General features: G+C 42.3%; 1 protein-coding gene across 2 annotated transcripts in view; it reads left to right on the forward strand.

The window, feature by feature from the left end:
- Window positions 1-23,665, forward strand: part of ST6GAL2 (ST6 beta-galactoside alpha-2,6-sialyltransferase 2) — a 174,263-nt gene that overhangs the window by 110,922 nt on the left and 39,676 nt on the right. Inside the window, exon 1 of one of the 2 annotated variants that reach the window (XM_051772756.1) lies at window positions 10,786-10,903. The exons of the other annotated variant lie outside the window; for it this stretch is intronic. The gene's annotated coding sequence lies outside the window, so the exon portion shown is untranslated. Of the gene's footprint in view, window positions 1-10,785; window positions 10,904-23,665 lie in introns of those variants that run through there. 2 annotated transcript variants of the gene reach the window in all.

Raw genomic sequence — 23,665 nt, forward strand, 5'->3', positions numbered from 1 at the left:
CCCAGCCACTGCTAGAGACCAATGTGCTCCCATTGTACAAAACAATGAGAAAACTGTAAATGAGAAATCTGGCTACAGATATTCAGGAAACTCCCTGCCAAACCTTGTTCTGTTTATCCACAGTGCAATGTATGTGCTTTACAGATGTGGAATATAATTAATGGGAAATATTACCTGTCTCCACTTTTAAAGCTGTTGTTTCAAGATGATGTCACATACAGACAATACTCCCTGGCTAAATTAAATTCCCATAGCAGCAGGGACGAAAGAAATTTAGGGCTATTTGCTACACAAGCCTAGATGTCATTGCTAATTTTGCAGTAGAAATGATGTACAGGTAGGCTAGCTTGTGCTCAGACCCTTATCTTGTTTGCAGTTCTTTTGTACTCTTATTTTCCTATATTATGGGGCAGTCAGACCAAAAAGCATGTTGTTTTTATAGCCATGTACAATCTGTTCTTTCTGTTTTGTGAATGATTTGTTTATAAGGCTGTTTGTCGGAGGGACAGAGGACAAGTAGGAAAAGCCCATTTTGTATTGCTAAAACTAAATTCCAATCTGATAGAGACACACAAAAGTGGTGCCACAGTCCTTCCAGTTAGATGTTTCATCATGCCTCTGCATTTGATCCTACCTCTATAGAAAATAACAGTGAATACCCAATGATCCAAAGGTTAGAGAGCAGGGCTTAACTTCAAAACACCTGCTGAACCGCTCTCTGGTGAGTGCTGACATTTCTGACTCTCAAACCCTTCATTAGGATGGTATGCTGCAAGAGACTTTGCTTTTTAAAGGGTTTGCTGACTTGTTTCATACTTAATAAACTCGCTATGCAATCATGATGTTCCTGCTGCTAAGGGAGATAGCCTATGGATGATATACACCCCCATGAATTCCCGTCAGGAAGTGTAGATGCTCCATTATAATGCATGTATATGTATTTACAACTACTTCCATCCTGTCTGACATTTACTAGGCTTCTCTGTTTGTAATCCAACAGGATTTATGTGCTTCTACACTACTGAAATCTCAGTATGCTCCTGCATCATCTCTGGCACCAGGTACTTGGGCACGTTTCCTTGGTCTTACACAGGTGCATGCCTTCACTGATATTCACAGAACATAAAGTTACCTTTTCCCAAACTCTACCTGCTGTAGTTTTACTTAGGTTTTATGATTTTCTTCTTCTGGAAGCAGGTGATAGTTGGAGCAAGAGGTCATTGCTGGAGTTAAGGAAAACAGTAACTCTTTGAGCTAGCAAATACAACAAAGATATAGATCTAAATGGAATAGGACTACAAACTCAAACTCACATTCACCATATTCTTTCTGTGCCATTCTGAAGCATTCTTTATCTTTAGATCAAAACCTTTTTCCTTCCCTTCCCTTCCCTTCCCTTCCCTTCCCTTCCCTTCCCTTCCCTTCCCTTCCCTTCCCTTCCCTTCCCTTCCCTTCCCTTCCCTTCCCTTCCCTTCCCTTCCCTTCCCTTCCCTTCCCTTCCCTTCCCTTCCCTTCCCTTCCCTTCCCTTCCCTTCCCTTCCCTTCCCTTCCCTTCCCTTCCCTTCCCTTCCCTTCCCTTCCCTTCCCTTCCCTTCCCTTCCCTTCCCTTCCCTTCCCTTCCCTTCCCTTCCCTTCCCACCAGTCTTTCAGTTCTCACTTTGTTTTTTTCTTCTTCTTTCTCCAAATGGCCGGTGAATGATTGCAACCTGAGGTAGTCTTCCCACTAACTTGAACTGCTCAGACCTTGGCAACAAATTTAAGTAATTGTCCAGTTATTTAAGGTATAGCAGCCAGTTATTAGTCTAAGAGGATTTCCATGTAATGGAGAAACACAGATGTTCAGCAGTTTCCCATTATTAGGTGTATGTCACTGCTCTTTTAGTTTTCCTCTGGTGGGCAGATGGGCCAAATGTTCCAAGAGCTGCAATGTGATATAGATATGTATTCATAGTCCCTGATGAGAAACATAAAAAACTTTATATGGAGGCCCCAAATTGATACCATTGTTTGTTGCAAATTTCCCAGATATTATGATTCAAATGTTTTTATGATGAAGGGAAAAACAGCACTTTCCCTGCAGTCAGAGGAACTCAAGGCTTTCCAATTATGGTCACACACTCAGACTTATTAGCACAAAATTTAATTTGAGTTAATCAGACTGAGGTGGGTAGAGCGCGAAATTAACTTGACTTTCATTTTGCATCATACAGCAAACCAACTTGGTGAAGTCGCTGTAGAAATCTGAGCTGTGAATGATGGATGAGATGAAAAAAACCCCAGAGAATAAACAGGGTTGTGTAATCATCCCTGCACTAGAAAGGACACAATATTCAATTCACTTGTTTGGAGAAATGCTTTATTTCTCAGGCAAATCAAAGGGCACATGCCCTCAGCTGCACCCATATTTTGCCTCTGAAGCTGAGAACAAAGTTTGGACCCAAGTAATTGTCTTTAGCATATTCTCTGTTTTGAGAGCTATATGCTCTGTCAGTTGACCTTGCCAATAATTTTTCAAACTGTTATTTTTGCCAGAAAATTACCATTTAATGCATATAGAAACACCTCAGTTTTGATGAAATTCCCATTTGCAGTTCAAGACTCTTGTTCAAAATCCAGAGAGAAAGAAAAGCATTTACTAGAGACAAGCCAGAAGCCACAGGGTGCCCAACTGGGATACGGGTTTCAAATATCTGCTCCTCGTGAGGAAGCGTAAGAATATACACCCGAAATCTTCCACAACCCAGAGAAGTACACTGATGACTGGCTCTTCTGGAAACATATTTTACCTTGAACTTATTCAAAAAGCTTCTGTTTCACTTCAATTAAGAACAAAGTCTTGACATTTTCCTTTTACTTTCTTCTCTTCTTTTCAAACCAAAATTCTATTTTCAAGCCGAGTCTAACAGTAATTCTCTTTTCCCAACTCTCTGTCACCTTTTCTGTGTGGCTAAAATAAATATTTGGGAGATAGATGAAGCCCTATACACTGGAGCCACAAGTGCATCCACTCGAGCCATTTCCTCATAAACATCAGGTAAAATAAAACAATGCTTCTCAAATATTTTCAGTAAGATTTTAACAACTTGATCCACCTCTTGCCACAAAAAGAGATATTTCTGTCTTGGAGCAAACTGCAAATTTGAGAAGGGTACTGCCACAGGAAGAAAGCTGCAGAAAATTTTGGAACAGAAAAGGGGTGGGTTTGAATGGGGGGATGGAAAGAGAGAGAAAGGTACCCATTTCCTTCAACAAGAGCATAGAAAACAGAAACAGTAAAGTTCACTTCTGTGCAGGAAGACCTGGGTAAGACAAGGACTTAGGCAACCTCAGCTGGAGCAAGAGAATCAGGAAAAGGGACATGTGTTTACAGCAGTGGTAACAGGTGTTCAAATGCCACCTACCTCCTGACAACAGGACAATCCTTCTCCTGTTTATACCTGCTGGTATATATAGGAGCAGAATGTTCCCTCACAAAATTGCCTTAATTTTGGTTTTTTTTCAGGAAAATAGTAAATTTTATCACCAAATGGGAAACAGTGCTTACTGTTTACTATCTTTAAAATGTGAAATGTGCTGGAAAATAAAGACTTTAATTAAAGTTGTCTTCTCAATGTCTATTCCTTGAAGAAAACTGACACCATTTCAAAACACAGTTTTTCTTATATGTCTCTATTTACTTTCTCATTTTTCATATAACAAATTCTATTCAACCAACTTTAGCAACATATTTAACATCTTTGCAAAAGTAAATGCAACACATTCAAGAGTCTTTTAAAGTAGAATAAAATTCTATTGTACATTTGGTGTTTCCAAAAAGGTGTGGAACACAAAATCAACCAGCCTAAGAATTGTTTTCCCATATTGACATCAGAACTCCCACCTTTATTGTTTAAAAAACCCAGGTAATGTTTGCACTGTAAAGTTCTGAACTGAAAATACCAAAACAAGATCGGAACAGGTTTTGCCAACTCTTCCTATTAACAGTGGAGGGTAAAAATTGCTGACTTACTTTGTGACAGTATCTGGCTAAACCTCCCCATAATTTAATTGCAATTTTAACTGTCTTAAAAAAAAGTATCTGCATATTTGAAGTATGATACATTGCCTGTATGTAAGCAAACTGCCATTAAACCACAGCACTGTTCATATTTCTTTACTTGTCATAAAGCATTTGGAAAGTATGCACGATGAGAGCAGCTTTGCTACACTGAACTATCTGCACTCCCCTGCAGAGGAGATGGAGCCGCGGCATTTTTTCGGTCTATGTATGGCAGCAGAAAGCAAGGCAGCATTTTCCAAGACAGATACAAAGTTACATGAAACAGTGTACTAGTAATAACCAGCTCTGAAGCAATGAATAACCAGCAACCAAGTTATTCCTGGGAAAGCTCCCTTGCATTTTAAATCAAGAAGAAAATGATGACCCATTTTCAAAGCATGAAGTCATTCCTGTCAGAAAACTAGCTTTCTTCGGCAGTTCCTAACCAGGTGAAACCAGTGTATGTGACTTCTGCAAAGCTGCAATCCTGCTTCAGGTTATGAATCCTACCATCAGGAACATTGCACATTGCCCTTGAACGGCAAACGTTGTTGGCCAGACAACACTATGAGAGACACTTGCGGTAGGAGAAAGCACTAAGGATGAATTTTGGAGAGCTTTCCTATCAAATGGTATTAGGCCACTCTTTTTTGACTTTTTGGTTATAAACCCTTAATCTAGAGAGGTGAAGGCTGGGCATGGCAATCAGCCTTCCAGATGGAAGGATCTTCTAGATCCCTTCAGGTACAGGGGCCCTAAATCAGACTTCCACAGCAGTCAATGGAAGGTCAGAGAAGGGGAAGAGATGGCAAAACAGGAGATGCCTCTTCTCATCCATGAAGGTATACATCTCACTGTGGTGCCATATGCTGCCTGGACTGAAGAGGTTAATCCTGGCCTTGCATGCTGCCCTGGTCTCGCTCTCTGCACAGGCTGGGCTGCTTCTCAGCCAGCATGTGCTGCATTGAGCAGGTTGGGCAGAACAGGCTCTCTGCTTGCGAAGGTTTCGGGGAGTAAATACGTATTTGTCTCCCTGCTGATAACACTGTCCTGCCAAATATATATTTCCTCTTTGGGAGGAAGTATCCCACCATACATTGAGAAGACTGTCATTCCAAAGCCAATTTTTTCTCCATTCTCCCATCTTGATGATTCAGCAGATGAGGCACATTTTTTTTTCTTCAAAAACCTGCCACATAAACCCCTGTTTATTTCAGTTAACCTTTTCAACCGAAGAGCCAGCTCACTGCAGCTCATCAGTAATGCCTCCATATATCACAACTGTGCAGAGAGCAGGCAGAGATTAATTCAAAGCAATTTTGTGTATAAAATTTGCTCCAAAACTCATCTATCTCTAGAAGTTTATTTACATATCAGAATATTTAGGTTTTGAATTCCAGTGAAGTCTGGCACTGACTGATTTTTAATAAAAATTCCCCAAAAGCTGTGAATTACTTTAGCACTTCAGCTTCTGTTAGAATTTGACAAGGAGTCAAGGCACCTAGCACCCAATGAGTGATGCTAGTAGTAATATATAACAGAGGGCAAAATGGACAGAAACTTCCAGTGCTTCAGCAGGAAAGCGGATGAGAATAGTTTTCAAGTTCATCAAAGCAGCCAGTTTTTAGAAATGTTTTACTGCCCATGTCCTTAGGGTCCTAGTCTTTTGCTTGTGTAGGCTTTGTGATCTTGTTAATGTGAAGAACTCAGATTTATGATGCTTGTGACCTTACTGTGTGACTCTGCCTATAATGCTTGTGCAGTGCCATGAAAACACTGGATGGAGGATGACTACTGAGGTCAGTGGGATGGAGCACCAGAGGGAACAGAAAGGAGCTCCCAGCCCTGCTCATGTTGAAGTCCTGGCCCTGTTACTCATGTGTTTTACAAATGCAGCTGAAGACCATCCTTTTTCACAGCTTGAGGATGACTTCTGCAGTAATATGACAACTGGCAGAAAAATCCAAGCTGAAGTAGATCCTATACCTTTGTCTTCTCCTTGCAGCACTTTACTATTTCTCATGAATCTGAATTCTTGACAAGGATCATGAGGAGACTTGCATGTGCAAGGGAGTAAATGGACAGGTGACCTGGGTGTGGTTCAAAGTTCATGCTATAGATGTGGAACTCCATGCTTCCTTCCTAAGGCAAATATTAGGGAGAGGAAAGCAAAGAATAGGTTGTGACTCTGCTTATCAGGTTTCACATTTAAGACAGCACTGAAGAATAAGAATCACTTATTAACACAGGTCAGGTCAGCAGTAAGTTAGCACTTTCCCACAAGACCAGAGAAAACTACAAAGAAATTGTGTCCATTATATCTTTGAGTCCCGGGGCTGCTTCAGAGGCAGTACAGCTCACACAAGGTGCACACTCTGGATTCATAATTCATTGTGTCTCCTACTGCACCTTGCCAAGACACAACTAACACTAGACAGCAACTGGGCTGGCTCTTCAGACACACATGGAACAGGATACACACGGAATTCTTCCTGAGACTATCAATGCCATGCTGACAAACATTCTTCTTTTTTCCCCTGTCAGTTCTGTGCAAGCAAAAAGAGTCCTTGGAAACTCTTTGTACACACACACACACCAGTACCTGTCAGCCAGGATGCAACAAGCCCTGTGAGCCCAGTCAAATCTGCATAGGCATCTGAAACTAAACCACCTCACCACTGAATCCAGGAGAATTTCGTCAAGATGTTTCTGAAGGGAAGAGACACATCTGACTTTGGAGAGAAGGTAGTTCTGCCAATCGTCTGCCATGAGAAGGTATGAGAAAAAGAAACCAGGTCAGTCTCTCTCCTAGGGGAGAGCTGTTAATTGAGGTCTATAGGCTCCAATCCTAAATCCATATCAGCAACTGAAGAACTGCGACACTGAAATGCATCTGATGTGTGCAGAACCAACAACAGTATCTCTAGCTTAAATAAAAGCTTTAATAAAGCTTATTAAAAATCTGCTTGATGACTAGAAACAAAAGGCAGATCAGCACTAATGAGAACCATGGCAGGTTGTAGCTGCAGGTCCCTCTGGATGCAGCAGGACAGGAATGCCCAGCCAAAAGAGCTTTACCAAGAGGCAGCACTGCTGAAGAACCAGAAGATACACTGCCTCACAAGGTGCTGAAGGCACTAGGCTGAAGCATTCTCCTTCTTTCCCTGCCCCAAGCAGGGAAAGCACACTTCCCCATGCTTTGAGGGGTTTGCAGAAAGTTTGAGGGTTTGCAGAAAGACAGTGGTAATCCACCCAACATGTTCCCTTCAGGAGTAATAGCAGAAAAATATCTCAGGGAACCATAAGTAGTAGGAGATGCTCAATTTGCAGGTAACCCATGCTTACTCATTCATGTAAGCTTAATAGCACTTCTTTTGTTCAAAACCAAAATAGTTCTGAAATAAAATTGCAATTAGTTGGATGAAATTTGGCTTTGGTAAAGTCAATGGAAAAATTCCCCTTTCCATCAGTGGAGTCATATTAGCCAAGAATATATTTTGAAAAGGTTAAATAAGCTTGTGTTTGGGCTTTAAGGATCTTTGTGTGCTGTAGCTGCCAGTTTAAATGATGACTACAAAGATCTGTTATAAAACTTTTTCCAGGAGAGGCGAGAGCTTTCCCTGTGTCACCATTTTTAATATACTGTGACTCTTGCTCATAGTAAATTAGGTTATTTATCCCCTTTATTTATATGCACTGCTCTAACACAGTAACAAACCAAAGTGACAGATGCATCTATATCAGTCGTCAAACTCAATAACAAAGCAACAGCTACTGTGTGTAACTTTACCCTATTGCTATCAATTTATATAAAAGACAAATTCTTCAAGCTGTGAATGTGTGAAAGTACATTCTTTACCATTCTGGACTCGCCAGCAATTACTTTGTCCTCTGATCTCAAATCCTTCCCCAGGCTGCTCTCACATCATGGGGGCCTAATGTTGATCTCACAGACCTTATCCCAATTTACTTTCTGGCCTCCAGAGAAGCTGTTCTTTATTACTCCGCTGAAATTGAAGGCAGAATCAGGCCAATGGTTGGAAATAAACAGGATGCAGAGTTCTTCCATTATGGAGTTCAGAGTCTAAGCCAAATGCAGAATGTAAAAGGCTGAAGCAAACCTTATTGGATTGCAGACTAACTCCTCCTGCCTTCTGCAGATAAATTTTACATTTACATGTGTAGGGGAGACTCCCACTGCAGTCAATAAAAATTGTGCTCAACCAATGTTATTTGTCACCAATCCAACTGCCCATTCTGTAAGTGCTTTGCTGAAAAAAAGGAAAGTCTTCAGGTGACAAGCTTTCCTGATATTGTGTTTAAACTATCTCAGATTCCCACGTAGAATATATTAGTGTTACCAGGTTCCCCGTAATATTCACTTAATTTATGCTATTCATTTACTTCTTAGTCCAAATGGAAGATCTATTTCACTGGTATATTAAAATAAACCTACTAAAGAACAGCACAGATGGTGTCTGTAGAGTTGTACAGATTTAGATTCTTACTTTAAACTTAATTAAATAATTTTTAAAAATTGAATTAGCAGTATCCACCTTTCACTTTGCTTCTTCAAACATGTGCTTATTGTATGAGCCAGCGTATAATATAATATCATTTTATAGACAGTAAGTCTGGGCCAAAAAAAAAAACTGGGAAAATATCCATCCCTTAATTGCTAATTATGTTTATAAGTGTAGATTTTTGAATGAATGCTATACAGGACTACCCCTCAAGCAGCAGTGTTCCCATAGAACCAATTTGTGGATATATATATATCTCAATAGAATTTTTGTTGTCTTTATGTATGTAAGACAACCCATTTGCATCACATCGTATCACACTGATAAATGAGGATTTTTATATTTTTGAAATTAGCTCTAGATTTGAAATTTATTTTTGCAATGTCCTAGACTTAGGGGAAAATATGCTATTTTTATTCATTAATTGCTTTGCAATTCATGAAACTCCTCAATAAAAGGGAAGTAAGTAGATGAACTCTGGGATTTACAATAATTATTTGCTTTCGGTATGAAGTGTTATCACAACAATCATAGTTTTTAAACTGTTAACCTATTCTTGATTGTGTTTTGTCTTTCACATCCTTGTGATGTTACATCTTAATTTAGCAAATTGCACCTTTTTTCCTCTAGCTATAATGGCTTTTATTTCGACACTTGTTTCACAGCTTTGAAGGCGTGCCTTTTGCAGGCATGCTGTTCCGATCATGTTACACTTTACAAATATGGGCACAAAGAAACTACAGTCTCAGATGCATTTACACAGATGCTTATCTTAGAGCATAGATTCAGCACAAAATAAAGGTCATCTGTCATTACCCCAATAATTTGTAAGCGAAGACTTACTTATACTATTTGCAAAGTAAACAACAATTAAATTTGAACAAAGAGTAAAATATGCTTTAAGGTACTTTTAGCCGTTCGGCAAGCTTAGAAAGGATAACAACGACTGCACTGCAAACATTTCTCTTTTCTTGTGCCGCTGGACAGACACTGGATCGATTAGTGCCGTACGGGTCCGGTGGCGGGAGGGAGCATTTACTGCAGCTCCGGTAGCATCTCTGATCTCTCCTTTCCTTTGTGATCGCTGATCCAACAGCCCTACATCACATTGTTTTTCTACCCGCTTGATGAGCGAGTTAATGTGTTTCTTCTCAGGAGACCTTTAAGCTTAAAATATTTCTTTAATTAACGGAGCCTAATCTTAAAAAGCCAAAGCCGGCTGCGGCGCTTCCACACTGTATAGCTGCGGGAGTCCCACCGCCCCGGCTCACGAGGAAGGGCTGAATAAAGGACCATGTCTTCAACTTTCCGGAACGGCCACAGAGAACCCTCGCACCCCCGGCCAGACCTGCCGGGGTCCCGATGCCGAAGCCCCGCGGCGCTCCCCGCGCTCGGCAGGCCAGGGACACGGGGACAAGGCGAGGAGGCTGCCGGCCCGGCCCCAGCCCACGCACCTCCCACCCTCCCGTGCCGCTTTGAACTTCTCCAGCACAGGGCCCTGAAGGTGCAGCGCGGTCCCCCGGCCCCGCCACACCATAGCGGGGGAAGACGCAACGCCAGCGCCCCATCTCCGCGCATCCCACCCGCCTCCGGCCGGCGCGGGGGAAGATGCCCCGCCGCCGCCGGCCCCACACACTCCCGCACAGGGGGAAGATGCAGCGCTGCCGCCAAACCCCTGCCGTGCGGAGGAAGGTGCGGCGCTCCCCCCGCCGCCCGGGTGACCCCCTCCCGCCGCAGCGCCCGCCCCTCCCGCCGGGGCCGCCCCGGCCGCCGCTGCCCTTCTCGAACAATGAGCCGGGAGAGCGCGGCACGGCCCCGGGGCAGCCCCGGCATGCCCGCCCCTCCGCGGCCCCGGCCCCCTCCGCCCGTCAACCCGCGCAAGCTCCCGCCCCGCTGTCGTAGGGCCCGGCCCCGCCCGCGAGGTACCGGGGGCGGGGGCACCCCCATCCCGGGAGGGGCCGGGCGGCGGCGCGGGGGACGCTCGGCCGCGTGTGGGGGGCGGCCCCGGCGGGCGGTGGCTCCCGGGGGAGGGCAGCGCCCGCGGGGCGGGGGCGGGGCGGTGCCGAGCCGAGCCGAGCCGAGCCGAGCTGCGCCGCGCTGAGCTGCTGCGAGCTGCCCGTGTCACCTCCCGGCGCCGGTGCCGGTGCCGCTTGCGATCCGGAGGCAGCCGCGGTGCCGCCCGCCCCCGGCGGTGCCCGCGCCCTGCGCTTTGTGCGTGCGGCGGCCACCACCATGCGGGGGGAGCGGCACCGCGTGGGACGCGGCGAGGCGGAGCGCCCGCGCCGCCCCGGCTGCTGCACCTCGGGGGGCAGCGCCCCCAGAGAGCCCTGAGCGCCCGGCGGTACGTAGTGGCACCCCCGGGCCGAGAGCACTTCTTTTTTTTTTTTTTGGCGGGGGGCGGCCGGTGGTGGTGGTGAAGGGGAGGATTTCTACTGTGCAGCGTTTACGGGGAGGAAAATCCTGTCGGTGAAGCCACATGGGTTCTCAGTGGCATAGCTTAGTGGCTTCTTGCCTTTACAGATTTCAGGCGGGGAGTGTGCGGGGTGTGTTTTAGGAGGGTTCGCCTTCTCAAGAGGGCTTGAATAGATACGTTTAGAGAAGCAGTGCTTTCCAGGAATTTAAATGAGACCCTTTTCTGTGGTTGCTTTTCAAGGCTGTTCTGTTAGTTCTATATTTGCTCTTGCCGATTGCTCTTATCAATGGCTAGGCAGCTGTGTTAGCATATAAAAATCAGTATTCTCAGAAGAAAAAAAAAGTCTCGGCAAATTCACTTCTAATAAGCGGTGTAGATCACTTTTGTGGTCTGTTTCTATATTTTATCAGTAATGTTGTCATCTCTAGTACTCAGCTGTACCATTTGTATCTTATTTTGTCATGGCAATGTGTTTCATTTGGTACTAGAAAAAATTTGATTGGGTTACTCATTCAAGTAATTTAGATGATCTCTTGGAGTAAGGTTTAGTCATCTCTTTTCTTCACGTGTAGTGAACTGTTAAGGCAGGAGGCAGCGACAAAGCTCAAGGTTATGGTTTTCGCACATTTTTCAATCTGATTTTCCTTTTTCAGTCTTGCAAACTTTCTGAACTTTAACCCTTTTGCAATGAAACTTTTCAGGTGTGGTGTTTGCATCCAGGTAATTTTAATACTTATATATGTATGTATGCATCTTTTGTTGTTTGGAAAACTCATGTGAAAGTAATTCAGCTGGTTTTGATAATGTGGGACTGTTGGATATGGGGAAAGAATTACTACATTTTTTCCATTTAAAGATGAAGTTCTTGCAGTGGGTTGTTTTTTTTTTTAAGGGGGGATTTATTTTTTTTATAAATTCGAACTATAGTGTAGAGGTATTTTTCTTTCATGTGCATTTCTGATTAAAATACTGCTTGAAATCCTGCCATAGCTGCCTAATGGTTTTGTGTGTGGCTTGCTAAGACCAAATGCTGCACTATTGGGAAAAGATGTGCTATATTTGCTGAATGAGAAGCTGTGATAAAGGGTCTGGAGGTGAGGTCCTGTCTGTGTATTCAAACCCAAGGACATTCAGCACTGATTTCTGCAGCCGACAACAAAGAGATGTCTTTGCAGACACCTCTGCTGTAGGAGGCAGGGCTCCTCTTGCAATTTGCTGTGGAAGTGCTCGATTTGAGATCTTGCAAGTGAAGTCTTCAAACTATTTGTAGACAGAAGTCTTCTCTGATGGTATTTAGGACCTCTACAACTCCTGGTGTGCTAGTCAGAGAACTCTTTTCTGTTCTGTGCTTCATCTGGGCAGAGGACAGGATTTCCCAGCATTGTCCACACTGCACGTTCAGAGTTGGAGGATGTATACAAAGTATTAGAGGTTTGTTGCAAGGTTACAGACCTCTGCATCTATGTTTTGTGATGTATTTTCTACAGAGGAAATGAAAAGAAAGGCCAAACAATAGGGAAAGTGTTAGAAAAAGTTTATAAAAGTAGCCTAAAGGGATGTTAGAGTTGCATATGTAAACATCCCAGTAGAAAGACATCATGGATAAAGTTGTATGCTCACCTTATCGCTTGTCTTTTGAAATCTGAAAAATGATTGTTCTATGCACTCTTAGGTTAATCATAGAGTTGTGCATAAATAAAATCTGGAGAGACTGTTTCCTGATTTAATATTAAGAAAACGAAATAGAAAATAATTGTAACACTTCAGAATGATATTTTTCTATTGCAGATTAGTGAAATGAGATAGAACAGTATCCTGTTGGTAGCATCCTAACAATTGCATTGTAAATTGATGCTGTGTGTGCTAGTTACTGCATATACTATTGGAGCATGCTTGATTTGGCATAAGTTGTTGGAATGCTACTGGTCCATCAGAAATAGTAAGCAAATCTCTCTGCAGTAAATTTCAGATTGCGTTTTGGAAACTTCTCTGTATTTGCTAAGGAATTGGCTAGTGGTCTACAGAGAAGTACTTGGGCATATGGTATAGGCTCATTTTTCATGTATTTAGCTACTAATGGCATTAAAAGAAGCCAAAATATATTAAATACCTCTCTAATATTAATTATCTTGTTAAGAAATTGCTGCAAATACTATTAAAATCACAGATGCGTACAAAGGCTTTGCGATCAGTGTGAAGGCAAATCCAGGAAATAGGGTCAGTGGGAAATCTGTTGATCTGTGAAGGTCTGTTGAGATGCTGTTGTTGCTAAAAAAAAGAAATTGGTTGCCCCTGTGGCACTGGAACTTTGGGACTTGCTTCAAGGAATGGAAAGTCTGATTTTGCTGCTACTTTTGCAGTGTAGAAATCATTTTTGTTGAGTAAGCCTGTTTCCTCAGCATAAAGGTTTACAACCCTTAAATAGCTCTTCCTGACATTAAGCAGTATCCCTTTCATGTGTTTGAAGTGTGTTAGAAAGGCTGACTGGCAACACTGGTACTGATGAATGAAAAAGAAAGAAATTTACATCATCAGATACTTTCTTTAAATTATTTCCCTTGTTGTTAATTATTACCAAGCATTAGACTGCCACACTTGAATATAATTAATGTAGTAAATGGCTTATTAGGCACCATCTGAACTTTTGCCTTGTTTAATTATAGAAGCTTAGTGCAGTGGCCTGTGTACAATATTCACCCCAAATAACTGCTTTCAGACTTTTATCTGACCATGGTTATTTTCGGAGCAGCTGCGTGCATGGCTTTTCCCTGAACTTTGCAGTTCTTAGGCTCTCCTTTGCAGTCCTGCCACTACATTTCCAATTTGCATAACTAAAAGCAGTTGAGTTTTGATTTTGCTGGTAGTAATTCAGAGCAATTGTTCTGCATACCATTCATATGTTAATTTGTTTTGAGCTTCCTTAAAATTTTGTAATTCATATTTGTATTTAGGTACCAACCAATCCATGACACAAATAGGAAAGTTTTAATATTTTTTTTCTGAAGGTTTTTAATTGGTTACTGAAGTTAAGAGTATTTTTTTCAGTGAGACTGTATGTCTTGAAAATGATGCTAAGAATGTAAAAGGAGTGGCACAGGATGAAATTTGTGCCACAAAGAATTTACAATAAAGGGTTCAGATACAGCAAACCCCTCTTCATGTCCTTAATCACATATACTAATTTCATATTAAATGCCATCTTCCTCCAGTAGAACTCACAGTGACATATTTAGAGTGCAAGATCGTATGAAAAGCTGACTACAACTACCATATTATAGCTGAAAATAATACAAAAACCTTGATATTTGTTATTGGATTTATGAACATTTTGTATTTTAGATCCAGTCTTTTCTAAGGAGCAACCATAGAAAACTGATTTGCTTGATCAGTAACACTTCTGAAAAAAGCAATCTTGCAAAGATATTCAAACTTATTTTTATCTGGTCTGAAAATTTTACATAGACTAGAAAGAGTGCTTCAGTAGTTGGCCTTGAGGGGAAAGTATGCCAAAATCATTCTGCTTGCTGTATGCTTTTTTTCAGAGATTGTCTCTTTCCAGAAGGATAAACGCTTTAAGGGTTAAATGTAGGGAGCTGTTGTCAGTATTCTTGATGAGGGTCCTTGACCTTGGGAACTTACTCCTGACAGATGCTGTGACAGACCTTGTTGGTCTACAGACCTTCAAAGCCCTCTTTGACAGCAGTCACTTTGGAGAGGCCAGTTCTCCCATGCTGCTGGAGTTGGCTAGAGGCTGGGGAAGTGTCACAGAGCTAGGCTCTGAGGTGTGGTGGCCTGGATTGCTGTTATATTTTGTTGGAGATGTGGCTGTGCAGCTGGTCGTGTGTGTGTTACTGTGCTTTCTGGAAGGTTGCATTTAAGAAATCTAAATGTAAGTGAAAAGTTAATGTTATTCATTGCATAGTTCTGCGATTGTCATCAGAATAAGATTCACCACAGGTTTTGTACACTCCACTGTTTATTGTATTAGATTGTATGAATGCTATCCAACAGTAAGGTGTTCTATAGCTAGGGTTGTGAAATGACTGTGAGTGCTCTGAGGACTGAACACAAAATCTTTATAACAACCAAATGGTTCACTGTGGAAAGTTTCTTCTTCCCATGTGATATGGATCTGTCTGGCTGGAAGATATGTGGCCAACCAGATGGAGAGGGCTTAGTGAGATGGGTTTGTTGTGTGGCTTTCTGAATTTGTTCTGTCATTGGTGGAGCCAAAGGTCTGGGAGGGTATAAAATTTGATGAGGTCTCTTTATAGGATCCTCAGTTTAAAGTAGCTCTGCTCAATTCTGTATTTGATTTTGGTAGCGGAGTTGCCTTTCAGTCCATCACTGGAAGGACTAGTTTTAGTCTAGTCACTGTTATATCAGTTTCTCAGCAAAGGTTGTGGTCCTATCTCTATGAAATACCAAGTCTCTTTGGCCCATGATGTTCTGTTTGAAGGATGGGGACCTAAGTAAAACCTTCTGTGTATAAAGACGTAGTGATGTGCTTTACAGTCATGGTCCAAAATGCCCTCAAACATTACATAATTGAGTAGTGAAAATTTGACATTCTTCTATGAGACTGATGCCTAGATGAGAAAATGCTAGTTAAAAGTGCTGTTTCAAAACAATCTGAAAAATGTTGGAGGTATTTTATAATTCACTGTGCAAAGCAGGAGGCGTTGTCCTCTGGACTGACAATGGGATATCAAGCCGTTCACCCTTACAGTGTGCCTTACAGGCAGGGAAGGGAGGTCAGTAACAAATGAAAGTTGTTACCATCTGATGGCTGTTTAGTCACCTGTGAAATGTGTTTTCTAATAGACAGGTTTCCACATCATAGGAGCAGCAACCGCAATTAAATGAGCGGAACCAGCCCCCTTGTCAGAAGACTCGTACATCGTGCCTCATCTTAGCCTCAAACCGATCCCGCTAGTTAAGTGTTTCCAAACACAGAGCAGGGACCTGTGATTGCTAATGGTGCTCTGTCTGCTGATGGAGAAAGAGCGTGCTGTAGTGTAGAAGGTTTTGGCCTGTCTCTCCTAGAAAGGCTTAATCTGTAAAAGCAGAAAAAAGTAGAACCTGTAGCAGCATCCATGAACTCCTGGCTCCTTGTGAGTAAATTGCTTGCAAAATGTTCAAAAGATTGACTGGGTTTAGGGTTTCATCCTGTGGAAGCATTATAGAGGGCACCCTATATCTCCCAGTGAAGCTAACTGATCATGTCCAGGAATGGTAGTCATCATCATCTTGGCCAGGCTTCGTGAACGAAGATTTGGGAAGGACTCTACCCACATTTGTTACAAGCACACTGGTGGCTAAAGAGGCCAATTTGAGATAGGCACGTCCACTTGCAAAAGGCACAGCAGAAAGACTCCTTAGGTGGTATATTCTGCAAGGCACAATTCTTCCTGCATTGTCTTTTCTCCTCAAGGGTGATCCTGTGTGCTTTCTCAAAAGCATCAGCAGCGTTATAGATGGTGTGTCTCCAGACCTCCCGATTGGAGGCCAGAGTAGACCAGTTATGTTGATCAATGTGGCCGAGGCTGAGATGTTGTTTCAGAGAGTCCTTGTATCTCCTCTTCGGGGCTCCTCTCCTGTGGCAGCTGGTGGCAAGTTCACCATAAAGCAAGATCTTAGGGAGGTGTTGGTCCTTCATCCTTGAGACGTGCCCTGCCCAGTGCAGCTGTGTTCTCAGTAACATGGCCTCAATACTTGTGACTGCTGCTTGTTCTAGAACAGACCTGATAGTCACATAATCTGACTGGTGAATGTTTAGGATTGTACGGAGGCAATGTTGATGGAAGCATTCTAGGAGTCGCAGGTGGTGGCAGTAGATGACCCATGATTCGGATCCACATAAGAGAGTAGACAGCACTATGGCTCTGTAAACACTGAGTACTTGGTACTTCAAGTGTTTATTACGCCAAACTCTTTTATAAAGCCTTCCGAAGGCACTGTAAGCCTTCACTAACCTGTTGTCTATCTCTCTGTCAATCTTACCATCCGAGGAGATGAGGCTGCCTAGGTAATTGAACTGCTGGACTGATTTGAGCTCTGATTGACCAATGGTGATATGGGGATGATGGAAGACTTCCTGAGGTGCTGGTTGATAGAGAACTTCTGTCTTCTTTAAGCTGAGTTCCAGCCCAAAGAGCTCAGCAGCCTCTGCAAAGCAGGATGTTAAACGCTGCAGAGCTGCTTCTGTGTGTGCAACAAGGGCGGCGTCATCAGCATAAAGCAGCTCCCGGACAAGATAATTTAAGGCCTTAGTGTGGGCCTTCAGTCACCTAAGGTTGAATAGGCTTCCATCAGTACGGTATTAGATGTGTAGATACCGTCCTGGTCATCGAGGTCTGCCGTGGCCCTTTGGAGCATCATGCTGAAAAAGACTGTGAATAGGGTTGGTGCTAGAACGCAGCCTTGTTTCACACCATTGAATATTAGAAAGGGCTCAGAAAGTGCATTGCCATATCTGACTTGTCCGTGCTGATCCTCATGGAGTGAGATGATCATTTTAAGGAACTTGGGGGGACAACCTAAACGTTCCAAAATCTACCACAGACCTTTTCTGCTCACAGTATCGAAAGCCTTGGTGAGGTCAACAAAGGTTACATAGAGATCTTTGTTCTGTTCTCTGCACTTCTTTTGCAGTTGTCTGAGAACAAATACCATGTCTGTGGTACTCCTGTTGGCTCTGAAACCACACTGACTTTCAGGTAGAAGTTCCTCTGCTATAGTGGGTATTAGTCTGTTCAAGAGTATTCTTGCCAGGATTTTGCCAGCAATGGAGAGCAGAGTAATACCATGGTAATTTGAACAGTCTGATTTAATTCCTTTCTTCTTATACAAAGTGATGATGACTGCATCACGAAGGTCTGACGGTAGTTCGCCTGGTTCCCAACAGCGCACCACAAACTTGTGAAATTTGGCATGGAGTGCATGACCCCCATGTTTCCAGACTTCGGGTGGAATGGCATGGTAGTAATTAACTGACAAATTGGCCGAGAAGTCAGTATTAATTTTAACAAATTACTTTTCTTTGAATGCAAGCTCATGCATGCCAATTATAACAATATGGCTATGATAAAATTAGGCATTTTTATTCTTCAAGCTTCAAATCTGCTGTTGTGTGATTATTTTTCCGTTGTCTTAAAACATCTGTGTTGTGTGGGGAGTGTCATTAAGGGAGGGGAACAAATATACGTTGAAAAGAAATGCTCTTTCTTCCCCAAAATACCCTAAATTCCAATGCAATGTTCAAAGTGGTTGCAAAAATCTTTTCAAGTGGTTAAGGAGTATTTAATGTATTGTATCATACAGTCTGCAAGGCCTCTATTGTTTCAGTGAAGCACAGGCCTAATATCTAGTCCCATAAAATCAGTGAAAGGTCTTGTATTGCCTTAAAGTGGGCTTAGGGTCTAGACCCCAGTGAGTCCTAGTTTGTTTTCCAGCTGCAGGCTCCTTTCAACAGGAGACTGTGAACTTGTGTGGTAGGAAACGAAGCTCCTAGCAAACGTATCTGAGTTGAGTCATATTTTGATGTATTGAAGAAGCCGCTTTTAAAACCAAATCTGCTTGGGCTAAATATATGAGATGTCAGGGAGAAAGCATTAAGAACAGGAGGAGTGTAGGAATTTTTTGAATAAGGCAGTGTACACTATGTGATGTGGTGCTAGCACAGAAATTGCATTAGATGCATAGACAAGAAGCCTTTTTTCTTAAGAACACAAATGTGGTCTATCGGAAAATAAAGCAGTGATATGTTTTTAGATATATAGCTTGGATGCAGTCGTGCAGGTGGATGGAAGTTTGTGATCAAAGCACCTTGACTCCACACGCAGACCTTTATTAGCGCAGCTGAAGGGCACAGAATATCAAGGGTGGCTTTGCACTGATGAGTTCATGTGACTTTAGTGGTGTGGCATTGACATTTTCTTTATAATATGCCACCTTATTTTCAGAAGCTTATCATTCACCCATAAACCACATATTCTGATTTAAAGCATAGTTAAAATGTCTACTTAGTGGAAGGAGAAGTTTTACTAAGTATAAAAATAATTGCTTTGATGAAATGGAGAAGAACATGGCATTTACAAGAGACCTCACTTTTTATTTCTTTCATTTTATTGAACATGCATAAGTCTCAGTACCTCTAGATTTAAAAGACATTTAGAAAAAGACCTTTAGAAAAATCAAGTCCCTTTAAAGATTATTTCTTTCATTGTCTTGACAAACCTTGAAAAGTGGTTTCTGTGCCTGCACATTTCAGAAACAGTTCTTAAGGGTTTTATTATGTGCTGAAACATATGTTTATAAAAAAGACTATAACCTGATGGAAAAAGTGTCTTATAATAATAAACCTGTCGATGGGCCATATGCTGCCATCAGTATATTTGAAAAAAATAAATTCTTCTACAAGTGTTAAGTAACTTTACAGCCTGAGTGTTAAGTTAGGGTCAGACTGTGACTTGCCCTCTGTGGATTGAGAGGGAGAGGGAAGTGCCTGCAGACCCTTCTCATACTCTTTTCATTAGCTCACGGAGTGGCAGGCGGGCTGGAGCTGGGTAGCACCTTTCCCAAAGCTTTTCCTTGGTGCTCTGCAGGTTCGTGCCGACCCAGCACAGGGCTATGTATTTTGTAAAACTTGGTTGAGCTTTGTGTGGTCTCTCCTGAGAAGAGCAAACCTCTCAGGTAGATTATCTGCATTTTAAAGGTGACAGAACAGATAGTTGAAGTCGGTACAAATAAAAGAGCTCTGATAAATCTCCAATTGGATAAGAAATATGGAAAAAACTTTCTGTTCTTACTGTCTACTAGGTAGATCATTTCTATTTTGTGGGGTTTTTTTTTAGTACTTACAGCACTGGTTTTGGATTTTAATGTAAGTGACATGGTCGTTACAAAGTCTTTTGTTTCTGAAGAGCAAAAGTAAGATGCAGTAGGTCAAAGGATATGTCATTCTTAAAAGGCATTTTCTGTGTGGGATCAGTGTTTGGTAAATGTAGACACTTTCAAGCCTATTTTACTTTGGATTCACTCACGTAGCTCCTGTGAATGGGAGTCATGCATGTGTGCATCTCAAAAAGAATAGGTTTCCTTGTAACTGAGGAACTTTATGTGTAGGAACATACTTCACCGAAAAGTGTTTTAATGTCCTAATGTTTTCCACCACTGATCAACTGTGCACTGCTTTTTTCTTGGCAACTTGTCAGGTCATAATTATTGTCAAAGGAAATATTACAGATTAAGGAGAATTGTTTAGAGTAGTTGACCATGCTCAAGGCTGTGTCAAGTGATACATGAGGTTGCCATAGTATCCGTTATCAAAATCAAGATTGTGAACAGAGCAGTCCCCATCAGGAGTGAATTCCTTACCCACAGTCTTTCCTGGGTTCATCAAACAAACTACAAGTTTTCTCGGGGGAAATTTGTTTCTTGAGGGCTGAAGTCTTTCCCCAGATGCTCCTGACCAGAAGTCTAATGCCCTATGTTGTGTCTATGTGTACAAAGCTCCTAGTCTAGAAGAGGGCCTTGGAGAGATGGAAGCAGAGATGCAGAATCACCTGCACTAGGAGCACCCAGACCCCAGCATGGATTTTGCAATCACCATGAAAATGTAAAATAGATTGGATCAGTAATCCATGGAGGAGAGGGTACTTGGGAGTTATGTGGATGTTCACTGGGAAAATTCTTTGGGTACATCAGGGGGTATGGACTGAAGGAATAGGAAGAGGACAATAGTAAGTATGAGGAGGAAACCATCTATACCTCGTGTGTGCTTAGCTTTCCAAGAGAGGCACTTTGGTACTGGCAAGGCTTGGAAGCACACCAGGACCATTTCTCTTCATCCTGACAAAATGTCTCTCCATGGACTCTATAAAGTCCAGCCAAGTTCTTACACCCCATTGGACCTGAGGGAAGGGTCCTGGGCTTTGGTGCTGCCTCCTGAGCACAGCTGATGAGGTGATCGAGGAGTCTGCAGTGATCCAGGCTGGCTTGCCTACAGTATGCACAAGCCAACATGTGGTGTTAACAACTACACTGCTCAAAATTTGCACAAACCCACATTTAGTAATAAAATAGCCTGCAAGTAGTCAAAGGCACCAGTAGTAGCCAGGCAAATTTGGAATGTCTAAGCCAACCATTTTTAAGTTATGTTGAGCCAAAAAAAATTAGGGAACAGTCCAAGAAATGAAGAACACCTCACTTTTCAGGAACTCTCATATCTCCAAGATGCCTTGGCCGATCTACCTCAAACTTTCCAGAGAAGCTTTCCTTGGCACAAGCCCATGACTCTGAAATTTCATGTGACTGTGTTTTATTTTGTTGAAGCTATGAAGGTTAAACCCAGAGTTTGTAATAGAAGGCTAATCTCTCCATTAGAAATATTTCTGCGTAGTTGATATTCATTCCATTGTAATTGTTCACTGCTTGTTGAGGTTGATTGTAATTTTGCTATTTATTTCAGATTCTTATTTTTAAAGGATAAATTCAGAGCACTATGGCTTGGAACCAAATTGTGCATGGCTGGCTCTAGGCATACGTGGTAAGGCAGAAGCATTAGCCCTGTAACTGCTGGAGAAGAATTTACAGTTGGAGTCCTACTCCCACAATACTATAACTGGAGAGCTTTAAGGAGTGTCTGGTTTGAGAGATCACTATTTAGTACTGCTTTTCCCTCTCCACTTGGTAAAAGAAAATGTCTCTGGCCTAGTTATACTCTCTCCTCCAGGCAAAAAATGCTTCTGGTTGATGTCCAGCTTGTCATTCAGCGTTTCCCTAATGGCAGCTCCTCCTGTAGGAAGCCATGAAGGTGGCAATAGCCTAAGACGGGGATCAGTGTTCTCCATGTGTGCTCTTGAACTGCTCTTCATTGTATCTAAACATCTGTAGCCTGAAATGTCTAGCTTCCAAAATTGCAATACTTCAGATAGGTATTAGAAAACAGATAGAAAATATTTGTGGTCCTGGAGGTGCCTTTAATTTTTCAAGTTAGAGGCACCTTAGCATGACTGAATTCTGTAGAGGAGTGGGACCTGGTTGTGCGCCTGCCCTTTCCTCTGCTCTGAATGCTATTTTCTGAATGATGTGAAGACCAAAGCATGCCATTGCATGTACGTACTACTGTTAGATGGAGTCAAATGAGCTTTAATATGCTGTATTTCAAGACACTGAATTAGTTTGACTGAGTCACTTTACAGACAGAGCAAGCAGGGCAGGAACAGATGTCAAGCTGGAATGAGCCCTCACCCTGAGGCAGGGGCTGAGAGTGTTTGAAGTCGATGCTCATCTGTATTTTTCTCTCTGGGGCTCCCCAGGAGAGACTAAGCAGAAGTCAGGAGGCTCCTGAAGAGACAGGGTGCTCTGCATCGCTTTTTGGTAGGGCTCTCTTTCAGGCAGGATCACTGAACACCTGCTGAACTCTGCAGTCAATGAGGCCAGGAGGTGCTCTGTGTCTGTGCAAGACAGTCTTTGTCCTGTTTGCCATCTGTACTGCTGCTGGCTAGCAGGTGTAGCAGAGGGATGTTACTGCTTCTTGCCTAACATACCCCACACGAAACATAAAATTATCTTCCAAGTTACAGCAGATTATTATGGTTTAATTCCTGAAAAAGGGTGTCCGTGTAAAATACCGATGAGTAGGTTTTCTGTTTGCTTAGGTGTTTTGTTATTAGGAGAACTAAAAAGACCAAGAGAGTCACCTAAAAATCAATGTGCCACTATATAGGGAGCCACTGAGAAGGGTGCAGATAATGTGATCACAGCTACTTAAACCAGTGATCAGATATACCACTACAGTCTGCAGAAGCTGCAAGCAGGAGAGTAACCCTGCTGAAAACTCCCAGACCATGGAATTAAAATAATTAAGCCTTGCAGTCTCTGGAATAGATATTGCTCTTGCAAGGTTGTCATGAGATAAGTAGGGACACTAGCACTAACTAGACAGAGCGTGCTGTATACATGGGACTTCTGTCATATGATGCTAGGATCTTTATTTTTGTCAAACTTGCTAGTTGCGGTTGAAAGTCCAGGATTCTTCACATAGCGATAGCACAAAAACCATAACTATCAAAGAGGAAATTAAAAGCAGACTATGTAGATATGAGGAGGCATCTCTTGATTCCTGAGTTAGCTCAGACGTCACTGCATGGCACTGGAGTGTCTGCACAAAGACTCCCTATATGATTTCTTCAGTAAGCAGGGCCCCAATGGAGATGATCACCTCAAAGAATTTTTATCTTCTTGGCATTTCTAGAAATAGTATGTCTGCACTCTTCAGGCTGCAGAGCTGCAAAGTACTGAGTTACTGCTGGTGCTACTCCATCCTATGCTTCCAGGTTAAAATTTCCAAGGAGTCTCATAAACCCGTTGCACAAGCTGAGAGAAGGGATAGAAAACTGCAGAGCCTGTAATACTGCAATATTATAGTATCGTCTATTGCTGCAAATAATCCTGCTGTATTTGGAAGGTCTCAGGCATACCAGCACCATGGTTAATCATACAAACAACCAATAGTAATTCATAGCCTTGACTATGAATTGAGAAATTCAGCATGACTAAGATAGACGTCTGATCCAGCTCAAGAAAGTAAAGGTGTCTTTCCACAGTAGTTTGCTTTTTGATTGACACACTTTAACCCTGTTTCTGAATTTGCTCACTTATTTTCTAAAGAACAGTTTTAAAAGT

This window comes from Manacus candei, unplaced genomic scaffold (assembly GCF_025592945.1).
Source record: "Manacus candei isolate 608988 ecotype Guabito, Panama unplaced genomic scaffold, ASM2559294v1 h1tg000159l, whole genome shotgun sequence".
In the NCBI taxonomy this organism is placed as follows: Eukaryota; Metazoa; Chordata; class Aves; order Passeriformes; family Pipridae; genus Manacus; species Manacus candei.